This window comes from Ictidomys tridecemlineatus, unplaced genomic scaffold (genome assembly GCF_052094955.1).
Source record: "Ictidomys tridecemlineatus isolate mIctTri1 unplaced genomic scaffold, mIctTri1.hap1 Scaffold_58, whole genome shotgun sequence".
NCBI classification, from domain to species: domain Eukaryota; kingdom Metazoa; phylum Chordata; class Mammalia; order Rodentia; family Sciuridae; genus Ictidomys; species Ictidomys tridecemlineatus.
Window position 1 is genome coordinate 276998 of NW_027523917.1, and position 12935 is coordinate 289932.

Sequence of the window (12935 nt, forward strand, 5' to 3'; positions counted from 1 at the left end):
TCATGTGACAATGGAGGCAGAGGCTTGAGGGGTGCAGCCACAGGTCAAAAAATGCCTGGGGTCACCCAGAAGCCAGGTTGGAAGAAGCAAAGAGAGAGTCTTCCCTGGAGTTTTGGAGGCCGCATACCTGCCAGGGCCACGATTTCAGAATTCTGGCCTCCGGAAGTGTGAGAGGACTTATTTCTCTTTGTGTAAGCAACCTAGTATGTGATCACTGACAGCCCCAGAAAACTAGAACAGGTCTGGTGGTGCTGAAGGTACGAAAGTCAGGATTCAGCACCTTCCAGAGAGGAAGAAACCGGTAAGTATTCCAGGCGTCTAATTGAGACCCAGGAGCACTGGCCCTAAAAGAAAGGGGGATAAGATCCCACCTGGACACCAGAGGGGTCTTCTGACGGATGAAGACACCAGGGCCTGCATCTGGGTCATGGGACCCAGTGCAGAGATCTACGTATACACGTATGTATAACTGGTGGGGAGAAGGGACAGAGAGAGGACAGGGATGAGGAGAACCTCCAGAAACACTAACTGATGCCAGGTGCGGTGGCACATGCCTGTCATCCCAGCAACCCAGGAGGCTGAGGCAGGAGGATCACAGTTCAAACCCAACCTTGGCAACTTAGTGAGGCCCTAAGCAATTTAGTGAGACCCTGTCTCAAAATAAAAATTAAAAAGGGTTGGGAATGAGGCTCAGTGGTAAATTGCTCCTGGTTCAATCCCCAGTACTGAAAGAAAAAACCAAAATGATAAACTTCTAAAGGACAAGTCATTTTTAGGAAAAATCAGTAAAACTGATGAAAACCAAGACCAGAACAACAACAACAACAACAGAAAAATCTTCTTTTCTTCACCAACTTTATTGAGGTAAAAATTGACAAAATAAAAAGTATACAACACGATTTGATATAGGTATACATTGTGAAATGATTACCACAATCAAATTAACTCCTTTGCCACCATTTCTTATCATTTGTGGGAGGGAGAACACTTAATAGCTACACTTATCACATATTTAAAGTAAATAATACAATATTACTAACTACAATCACCATGCCATACCAAAACAAAACAAAGAAACTTAGAAGTGCAAAGGGCCCATGGGTTAAATCATCACTACAAAAATCAATCAATAAATGTTTGTGTGTGTGTGTGTGTGTCCTAGACAATGTGATGAGGCAACAAATAACTAGAATGAGAAATACAATGGATTGTAAAGGACCCAGATAGGTCATAAAAACAGCACAGCATTTTCTTCTTCTGGGTAGTGGTGAGACTCGCCCATCCCTGATGCAGGCACCGTGTGTGTGCAGATACCAAGGCCACCGTCCTGTGGGGGTCACCCATCCATGTGGGTTGAGGTGGCAGACTCAGGGGAAGGAGGGATGCCTGGCTTGCCTTAGCTACCTCTGGCCAGGTGCAGGACATCACTCTGGTGGCTGGCAGGAGGAGGAACCCAGCAGCTGATTGCAAGGTGGGGCCCTGGAGCATCTGTAAGAGTCTGAATTTTCCATGAAATAATTCTCATACCTGAGCAGCAGTGACACTAAATAACCAAAAAATAAAAACAAAACCAACCACCCATGACAATCAAGAGACGATGGCAGGAGAGAGGAGAGGTGTTGCACGTTAGTATCTTCAGTGTCTCTTCTTTCCTGCTTCTTGGACAAGAGTCTCATGATTGCATTTTCCTGGGTGCAGCTAATGATGGGCTTAGCTCAGACCAGGTGCCCTCAGTGTCCACCAGAGGCAGAGTTGGGGGAGCTGCAGGAGGAAACTCCCAGCTGAGACCGTCCTCTTGCTGGGGCCAAAGGAATAGAGCTGGGGAAGTTTGCTCTTGTCTATTATTTACTGAACACACCCAAGGGGGGCAGACGGAGAAGTCCTAACAATGGACGTACATGTGGGAGAGGGGGGTGTCATCCTTGGAGAACTAAAAAGTCTTACAAGACTCTAATACACACGGTCTCATTTAGATTTTCTTTTAGTTTCTAAGCAGTTGGTATGCATTTCTAAAAAACAAGAACGCTTTTCTTAAAATATACATGAATCATATCATCATTCATTGTACCTAAAAAAATTAACACGAACTCTTTGATAGCTTCAAATATCCAGTCAGTTTTCATATTTTCCTGATTTTCTTATAACATTTGCTGGAGCTCAGATGAAAACAGGTCCCTGCTTTCATCCAGCACCAGCTGATATGCCTCTGAAGCGTCTTCAACTACAATTTCTTCCTCCCCTCTTTTCCCTCTCCACTTAGCTGAAGAAACTGGGCTGTCTTTCCTGTAGTTCTCCACTTTCTGATTTTCCAAGAGCATTCTGGTGTGGTTTCAGTTATTTCTACATCCCTGGATTTCCTGAAAACTGGTACGTTAATCAGCATGTCTAGTTAGAGACTGAATCCACTTCAGCATCTCTGTTTTTGGTAAAATATTTAATAAGGTGTGTGCCTGGCATGGTGGCACACTCCTGTAATCCCAGAAGCTTGGGAGGCTAAGGCAGGAGGATCTGGAGTTCATAGCCAGCCTCAGCAACAGTGAGATGCTAAGCAACTCAGGGAGACCCTGTCTCTAAATAAAATACAAAATAGGGCAGGGGATGTGGCTCCATGGTTGTGTGCCCCTGAGTTCAATCCCCAGTACCCAAACAAAAAAAGATAAAAATAAAAGGGCTGTGTGCTCCATCGGGAGGCAGGCAAGATCTCCATTCACTCTGGAGAGATCCCTCCCTCTCCTACTCACCCCCGAGATTAGCAGCCCCTGACGGATGCTGCATGATCAGGAAGGAGATTCATGATTTCAGCAGAGGTTTACAACATACATGCTGTACCCCAGTTCTCTAGCTTTTGTTTCTATATGAGGTGAATTCTTCTGTTCACCATCTGTCTGCCCTTGACGTGAATCTCACACATGTTCTTTACCATTTTCTTTTCCTTCAGTCCCCATTGGGCCATGTCTGGTGGAGCTGGAGTCACTGTTTCCCATCACGATTCCCTTCTAGTTGTATGGACTGGTGAGATCTGTGATTGCCTTTCTCCATTTTCCACTAAGTTTTCTAAATTAACCAGGAAGGAATGCAAAAAAAATGATCCAGGGTTCTGCAAACTGCACGGAGCAGGCAAAGAAAGGAAAGTGCTAAGCTCTACTGGAGACTGAGAGTCCACCATTAGGCAAGAATCCAAAAGCGTCCTTCACTGATGGGATGCACCTGAGGCCAGACACGACAAGCAACAGGATGCCAGTAAGCAGTGGACAAGACCAAATCAGAGAGCGTCAAGGGTGCTCGGGCACATAAGGCCACATAAGGAGCCAAGCCTCACCCTTCTCCCAGGAGGGGCACGGGTCCTGGGTCTGACTCCAGCAAGCCCAGGGCGTGTTCCAGCTGAAGTGGAGGCATCTGTTCTCAGCATGGAACCCCAAGCCTCCAGGGGTACAAGGAAGAAAACAGGCAGACACAGGGAAAACCTGTGGGTACACGTCTCCCCAAGTCAAGGGCCTGGTGCTCAACATGTGTGCCTTTCAGCCAAGGAAGACATGTGGTTTTGTTTCTTTTGTGGTTATGGCTTTCTAGCATTGGACACTGTGAGTCACAATCGTGTTTAACGCATGAACTCTGGGCAACTTGACCGATAGGACAGACCACTACTATTTTTAGGGAATGGCTCACAATTATCAGAATAGACTCAAAACAGCAGAAATTCTGAGTAAACATGCAGAGAACTAGTCTTTAAAAACCAAGCAGCTCACCTAGTGCTCAACAGGAAAGGAAACCTCTTTGGCTTTGACCCATGCTCTTCCTGACCCATTAAAATATACAAGGGCATCAGTCATTGAAAGCTAAAATTAACGCCTCATGGGTCTTGCCAGAAAGTTCTGGTGTCTCTAGTGGGGATTTTCCATGCTCTTGCAACAGTCCAGCCTCCGCTGCTGTTGGCTTGCAGGGAAATAAAAGCTGAGTTTCTTGCCTGGTTTTCACAGCCCTTGACACATGGGCACCCTGCTTGGTCTTTGGTGAGAACTCCACTCTGGTCCCATTCACTCAAGGGCACCTATGATGTGCCTGATGCAAGGAGGTACACAAGACAGGCAAGAGCATCCGCTGGACCTGGGAACTCGGGCCTTCTAGACCTTCCACTCCTCACTGGCCACAAGATCCCAGGTCAAGTCTCAAAACTCACGTAGCTTCTAGGCTCTGGAGGGACTCCTAGTGAAAGCAGCATGCGCCTAGTCAGGTTGCTGGATTAAGTTCCCAGCCGAGCTCTCCCTCACCAGCTGTGTGACAGGAGCCTGCAGCCACTTAGAAATGGTCAGGAAGGAGCAAGTGGCTGGAATGGAAGTTTGAAAGGAAGATCAGAAAAAGACCATGTGTGACCATTCCCTCCTTTAATCCGGCTGTAACTTTCACAAAGTGAAACATAATAACATATAGACTCTTAGGAGTACTGCCCCGTGAACTCTCCACACAAGTCCCAAGTTGAGATATAGAACATTTCCAGCAGCCAGTAAAGGGCAATTTCAATGTGCAAATCCCACCAGTCAAGTCATGTGACTTCCGTGATGTTGCCATAATCGTCCTCCTGCCTGGCTTCAGAGCTGCTTCCTGAAGTGGAGATGGGTTGACAAGTCTCTCATGTCATTCCCTGGAGCCCAAGAGCACCACATATAGACTAGTCATTGGTTGTGGGGGTCACAGATAGAGTAGGCAGCATACAAGACCAAATAAGTGGGAGTCAAGGACACCAAGGTCACAAAAGGTCATGTAAGGGGTAAAGCTTCACCTTCTTTTGGATGGGGCACAGGTCCCCTTGTGCATCTTGAGTCTGTCTCCAGTGACCCAAAGGCAGCTTGGCTTGGAGTTTCAGTGTGTGCCCTGTTTACTGGCCAATGATGCAAGGACAAAATCTACAATATTGTCTTCCTCCTAATGTACTATGTAGACCAGATTTTCTTTGTTATTTTTTTTCAAAATACTGATAAAATTAGTACATGGTCAATAAAAGTTGGGCAATACAGCAGCGTTATTTGAAACAGCCAAAAGGTGGAACCACCCAAATGTCATCGATAGATAAGTGGATTACAAAATGTGCTCGCCCTGTGCAGTGGAATGTTACTCATCAGTGAAAAGGAATGAAGTAGTAATACAGGCTACAACATGGATGAACCTCAAAAACATTACATAAGTAAAAGAAGCCAGTCACACAAAAGATCTCTACTTTATGATTCCATTCATATGAAAATCTATAGAGTGTGGGAATATAGAGAAACAGAAAGTAGAGGAAATGCAGATGAAGGGTTAACAGCCATGCGGTGTGGGGTTTCTTTGTGAGCTGATGAAATGTTCCATAATTGACTACGGTGAGACTGGAAATATCTGCAAATATTCTAAGACCATTGGATTGTACACTTTAAATGAGTAAATTGTACAGTACATGATTATGTCTCAGTGGTATTTTCTTTTTAATTTTTTTTAGTTGTAGATTGACACAATATCTTTATTTTAATGTATTAATGTGGTATTGAGGATCGAACCCAGGGCCTCATGCATGCAAGGCAAGCACTTGACCACTGAGCTACAACCCCAACTCATAAAGTGGTATTTTAAAGAAGAAAAAAGAAATTGGGGTATAGTTAGGGGGTAGAGGGTATGCTTAGCATGTGTATGGGTTCAATCCCTAGCATCTCTCCAAATTTTTTTTAAATTCAAGTTTTTTTAAGTTAAAATGGAGGCAAGAAAAGATAAATTGAAAGACCACTCCCAGTCTTACTACCTAAACATGCTCATGGCCAGCACCGTAAGGAACCTCCTTCTGGTATACTCCTATATATAGTTATGTTGTTTTACTTAATTATATTCATATAATATAGAGAGCCTTATAGGGCTGGCATGATTTCAACTTGTATCATTCAGGATTTAATTGCCAATATTAGGAATCACATGAGCTATTTGAAGAGAAAAGGGATTGAACAGAGAAACCTCAGCACTAACAAAATTATTGGGAGGACTGGGGAGAGCAGCCAGGCTGGTTCACCAGAAGAATAACACATGCAGGACTGGCCAGCCAGGGAAGCTGTGGACAGTGCCATAGCCAACGTTAGCAGGATAGGAAGCTGTCACTGTCATTGTCAATCCAGCAACAGCCTTGCTAGCTGGGACTCAGGATCAGCAAACCACCTCTGGGACTCTTGGCTTCACAGCAGTATCATTGGGACCTCTGCCAACACAGCCATAAATGCATGTGTGCCCACATGTCACACTCACACACAAAAAAAGTGTTCACTTCTTGGGCCTCCTGGCAGAAATCCAGCAGCAGAAAAGTGACTTCCACCTTGATTCTTGAATAAGTTATTCAATTGTCTGCAAATAATTCACATCAGGAAGCCTAGCTTCAAGGGATTCTTAGAAGAGTAATTGTATATAGGAAGGTTTTTATCGCACCATCTTGTTAGAAACTTTAAAAATCTTTTTATTAGCTGCTTAATTTTTGTTGAATATCTGTATCAACATTTAATTAATCACCCCCACCCATTTATGAAAGTTTGCTTCCAGAGTTTAACATTGTAACTATTCCAGGCTTGGGTGTAGCTCCGGGTAGAACCTGCCTAGCATGTGTGGTCGCTGGGTTCCATCTCCAGCATGTCAAAGCAAATAAGTAAGATTCTACCATTCAATATTACAAGTCATAATGTGATGATAATGCCAATAATAACAGCTAAAGTTTATTCAATCCTTGCTTCTCCCAAGCAGTGTGCTTGGCCCTTTATATTCATTATATTTATCAATGATTTTTTTACTTAAAACTCACAACCTCCTTATGAAATGGCTATTATCCCCCATTGAACAGATAACAAAACCAAAGGGCTTACGAAGTCAAACCTTGATTTGACACCAAGTTTTGCACCCTTAACTACTATACAAATACTCAGGCAAAAAGGCTTTGCGGGGGTATTATACATGATTTCCTTGGACACATAACCAGAAATAGAATTACTAGTTCAAAAGTGGTGAAGCTTTCTAAGGCCTTTGATACACATAATCAGGCCAGATTCTCACAGTCATTGTCAGGACCAAAAATATCCTCAGTGGCAGAAACTCAGTTTTATCATGCAAATGCCTGGCTCAGGGGTTTGGCATACTGTGGGCACTTGATGAATGTCTCCTGAATGAATAACAGTGTGTGTAGGAGGACACGAGGGCTCTCCAGGCCAGACAACTGCATTCCTTTGGCCACAAGAAGTGTAAGCTGCTTCTAAGTCAGTCCAGCACCGATTGCACATGGAAATGAGCAATGAGCCAGAACATGCAACCCATCACATTAGCCACCTTCACATGCCAGGGGAGTCACTACACCAGCCCAGGACTGGCTGACTGTGAAAGGACTAAAATGATCTGGCAAGTCATAAGTCAGGCACATGTGTGACCATGTATGGGGCTGGAGATGGCCTCTATTCTTTTAGGTAGATAAATGGGGGGGGATTTTTTGTTTTGTTTTGTTTTTAGCAGGTACAACCACTTTGATTTGGATTATTTGATAAGCTGATTGCTCTATTAAATGCTGGTTCTCTATATACATACTAGACACTAGCAACTAACATAGATTGTCACAGTCCACCAGGGCCCAAGGCAAGTTAGACTGGGAGGCCAATGCATTAGCTGCTGCTGACCTAAATACCCTTTACAAGCTCTGCCCTGCTTCTCTACCAGGAAGGGGTTTAAACCCACATAACCAACCACCAGCTAAATGAGTTGATATTGCCAATACGTTGCCACCTCCATGTACTGCTTTTCCCTGCAAAGGGTAGTAGCAGGAGAGTGGGTCCTGGGGATGTCACCACTAATGTGCAAAACACCTGCCACAATCAGCTGGCTGATAACAAGGTGGGTCTGGGTGGCAATGAGTGTGCTGTCTTTTGTCATGTGGGGGTTTCCATATTCCTTTTTTTGCAAACTTATCACCTTTTGAACTGTGCTATTTAGGGGCTTTTGAAGAAATACAATTGTAACTTGCATCATCAAGACTTTAAAAATACCTGAAGAAAATGTCCGTGTCATTTGATTCCTATTACCCAGGCTGTTCTTAAATCTGAGCATCTGTATCAGATCCTCCTGGTACAGTCAGAGGAAGGCTGGGAGGCAGTATTACCCAACCAGACCCTGATTTTATTTATTCCACATGGCCTAAAAACATGTTTGAACATAACATGCCATAATTTTTCTGGTGATTTCTATGAATCATTTTTAATTATGAACAATGTTTTTAGAGACAGTCCTGCGAAATTTTACCCAAGGTTCCCTTGACAACCATCCCATAAAGTATCTAAAGTGCAGCAGCTCCCATGACCCACACAGAAAACCAACCTGAAAGCATGGATTCCTAAAAGATTCATAAGTCATCTTTGCTTAGACCCTGTCTCACAATTCACACATGCAAAGGGTGACTGAGAAATTTAGATCAACAAACATAGCCAGAAAAAAGTTCATTTACTGTCAAATGATTGTTCAAAGGGTTTTTGTACAATATAAATTCCCAGCTCCACTTGGAGCCTTCATTCTTTTCTTAAAGCTAGGAATTTTCTATTTTAAATTATTGCCTTCCTGAGCTTCATTCTAGGGTTTTCAGCTTCTAAGAGATCAGCTGTGATTATGGCAGGATGCGTTCTTGCTCCGTAGCTCAACCCAGGTCACTTCCAAATTAAAATGTTTGATGATGAGTATGATTTCCATTTATGGGATTTACTTTCAGAAAAATATCCAGCTGCTCAAATCAAGTAGGGTCCAAATAAGGTATCCTTGGGATGGAGGGTGCGCTCAATGGTAGAATATTTGCCTAGCAAGTATGAGGCACCAGCACTACAAAGATAGATAGATAGACAGATAGATGAATGAGATACTCTGAAAGAACAGGATGGGTGGGGTTAGTCTAGGAATTCCAGCACTTTTTACAGGTGTATCTCTCCTGGAGTCCACATTCCTTCATTTGACAGTTGACAGCTTCTCTTTAAAAACAAAACAGGGAGGTGTTTTCTAGTCAATTACTGTAAGTAGACTTCAAAAAAACATTTTGTAAGTTATGCTTGTGTGCTAACAATGACATGGTGTTGATCTTTTTCCTTCCCAGCCCCCAATTATACAAGAATCAAAGCAAATTCACACATGATATTTCCAAAACTGGCAACCTTGTTTAAATTATTTTAAAGGTATTTGATGCTTTGGCTCTATATGCAGACATTGGGGGAAAAATACAAGACAAGTGGAAAATGGCTGTTTTGCCAGGAGAAACTAGCACTGAATGGTGATCTCCCCACTCGAACACCTGATATTCTTCCCCCAGTGCCTGGTTGGATTTACTCATATGTTAGATGTCTCAAAACACTGATCCCCTACGCCCAGCTCAGGACCTGGCAGATGGGAAGGACTCTCCAAAATAAATGCAAGGTTGAAATTGAAGCCTCTCACACTGCAATAAAACTGTTTAATTGGCTAAGACTTTGGGAGAGAAGTAGTACTTGCTCGATTCCAAAACATGGAACCGCGCACCCTGACCTCCTCTTGGGAAAAGAGTACAGCAACAAATGTGCGAGCCCAGCTGAGGAAGCCTCCAGAAGGCACACCCGCCTGGTTCAAAGGCTCTGGGAGAGAAAGCAGAGAGAACTCCCTGGTCAAGTTAAAGGATGCCTTTATTCTATACCGCAGGGTATAGAATGAGTTGGTGCAATAACCAAGATTATTTTTTCCGCCCTCAAAAAACTGAAGAGGGTGTTGGAATTGCCTCCTCCAAAATACATATATACTCAGAAACCTCACGGTCTGAATCTACTCTGAAATGATGCTTCTTCCTGGGAAAATAATCTTGAATTAAGGAGAAGTGCTTATTTTAAAAAGGCTTTCGTTTTACACGAAAACGTGCTCCCCTCTGTTCCTCATCCCCAGGGTGCTGGCTCTGGCACCTAGAGGAAATTCTGTCTGGGGGCAATTTAAAAGGGGAAAGGGACAAAAAGGGGATGCTGGACTCTCTTCCTCAATCCGAGAGTCTCCCAAAACTCTGCCTCCAGCGCTAGAATTCCAGATCCGAGCTGTGACTAGCACGAAAGAGCTAGGGCCAGCTCCGGAGGTTTTGGAGACGCTAAGAAGATGAAGTCCTCGCACCAGATACCCCATCCACAGGGCCGGGTATCGCTGGCTCCCGTCGCGATACGGGCCTCGCTCCCTCCTTCCTTCGGGTCCCTACCTCCCTTGTGGAAAGAATCTGGGGAACAGGAACGGAGCCCGGCTGAGAGACTCGAGTGGAAGAGGATGCGGATGGGCCGGGCAGCCCACCTCAGGGCTGGCCGTGGCCGCTCTGCCCCAGGCTCGCCTGAGAGATCCGCTCAATCCCACACGACCCCACCCCGAGTGCCTAAGCCCCAGGCCCCCTCCCCGTGCATGCGTACTGCACGACCTTCCTGCTCCCTGCGTGGACCCCCAGGCCGCTGGGCACAGGCCCCTTGCGCTACAACCTGCCGGCCCCGGCTGCGGTTCTAGTCCTGTCGGCCCTGGGGGACTCTGATGGCCTCAATTCGGGAAGCCCAAAGATGATGCCATCCCTGAGATGGCACCCTGCTCCGGGGACGGGATTACCCAGGCCCTTCTGCGGAATTAAGGAAACCTCTTGCGACGGAAGCCTGACCTCCCCTCCCGCCCCCTCCTGCCCCTGCAGCCGGCCTGGCCGCGTGCTACACTGTGGCCGGCAGCTCAGCGGTCCCCACTCTGGCGTGGCCCCGCCGCCGCTCCGCTTCCTAGCCCAGCTCCGCTGGTCCCGCGGTGCTTAACTTCAGACCTGGAGTGAGTACCCCAGGCCCTGGACTTCACCCCCTTCTCCCCGAAGGCACGAGTGTGTTCCGCTTCAGACGCACCTCTCAGGAAACCCACCTTCCACGCCGGCTTCAAAAGGGAAAAATACAATCCGCCCGAAGGGGGAAGGTGCCCACACTCGGGTTTGGGGCAGCCACACGTGCCCAGGCCTGGCTGGAGGGCCCCAACCCAGCCCGCCCGCCTGCACACCCCCCCCCCGCCTGCACCACCCCCCCGCCTGCACACCCCCCCCCCCCCCCGCCTTTCCGCAACTTTTTCTCCATCAACTGGGAATGAATTAGCTAAATTCCTGAAAATTTGTTCAGAGTAGGCAAGACATTTCTCACCATAGCTTAGTTGTGCAAATAGATCCATTGTGCTAATTAAACGGAACGAGGAGTTTGTGTCCTTAAAGAACCGGGACTGTCCTATATTGTGGTCAACCCTATATCAATATTAGGCTGTCACTACTAGGTGCTGGAAAAAAAATTGAGCCCACTGTGTTCGTGTTTTCTTTGATGTGCTGAAATATTTATCTCAGGTGGATAGGTTTTATTTGGTTCTTAAAGAGATTTTTTGTTAGTTGATGTTTTTGAAGGGATGTTTCGAGGACGCCCTTAATGAACTAATCAGTTTTGAGATTTCGAGGCGATGTGTAATTGATGTAACCACCGAGGACTTTCAGTACACACCAGACTAAGAGGCCTCAAAAGCGACCCCGAGCTCTCTGAAAGCCATGGGGGTTGTTTCTAGAAGAAAGTAGGGCTCTGGTGGAGAGTAGACGGGCTGCCTCTCCCTAACCCGGGATTTCATTTAAATTAACATAGACCAATAATGGTCTGGGAGAAAGCCTCGGGTCAAGGGCAGGTGGGAGGATGTCTGCGGGGATTTCTGCTCTGCCCTCTCTCCATTGGGAAGGGCCCGGCTCTGATCTCAGTTCCAAGAGATGGGAACAGCCATTTCCCCCCAAAAGAACCTGCCCTTCCTGGAGGTCACGAGGTGTGTGTGTGAGCACGTCAGCCCAAAGTGCAAAAGCCCCCCACCCCCACCTTCTTAGATACCCAAGAGAAAGTAGAACTGAGCTTGGGAAGAAAAATGCAGAGGAAAGGGCTCATCCCTCATCTCAGGTAAAATAAAAGTGTGCCCTGGCTGCCTTTACCCAAACAAGGCGGGGCTTCTGTAACTCCCTGTGGTCTTCTCTCAGGAATTTTCTAATAGCTATAATTAATTTCCAGTGGCAATAACTGTTTTTGATCACCCAATGCATCCCTTAAGAGAGCGTGAGGCCCCCCTGGACCCAACCCACCTTATCCCAGGAATCTGTAGTCATTCTGGACAACCAAGTCCAAAGAGAAGGGCTTTTCCTACCAGAATTCCAGGGAGCTGAGTCCATTTCAAGCATCCCAGCCCCCACTAGCCACCTTAGAGGTGGGCATAATCTCCCTGCTTTCAGGCCTTTTTGCTCTCTCCTCCTTTCTCTCCTTGGGAAAGGGAACTGCTGTCCCAGTTTGGTGTTCCCCAGCCACCAGTCCCTGGACCCAGTGCAGAAAGGAGGATCCGCACAACATTACTGCGATGGAATCAGATAATCAGTCACCCCGACCAACCTAAAACCAAACATTTTCTCCAAAGGAGTAACTTCCAGTAAAAGAAGTTACTATATTAAAAAAAAAACTGAAAAGAGAAACTTCTATCCCTCAATTACTTTAGAAGGAGTGAGCAGAGCAAGTTACTGCCTTGACCTCTAGAGGAATAAATTATTAGGCAATGGCTCTGGCTACCTGTAATTAATTGTAAATGATTAATTTATATTAATATTGCAATTAATATTGAAATGGTCCTATGCTCCTTTCTAGGAGTAGCAATGACCCCAAAGAAAGCTGGTGATGTCTCCATGGGGTTTACACATGGAAAGCAGTGAAAACTCAAGGTATTCTTTCAGAAAATCAGACCAGAAAATCATATATGTGATGCTAGACCGCAAGCGGAGTTTCTGAAATAACTGAAGTAACCACATTGTACTAATTGCCTGTGTAGACAAGAGCTTATAAATCACATAGGATCGAATCTCAGCAGCTCTGAATTTCCTGTTGCCTCTGCTTGCTCTG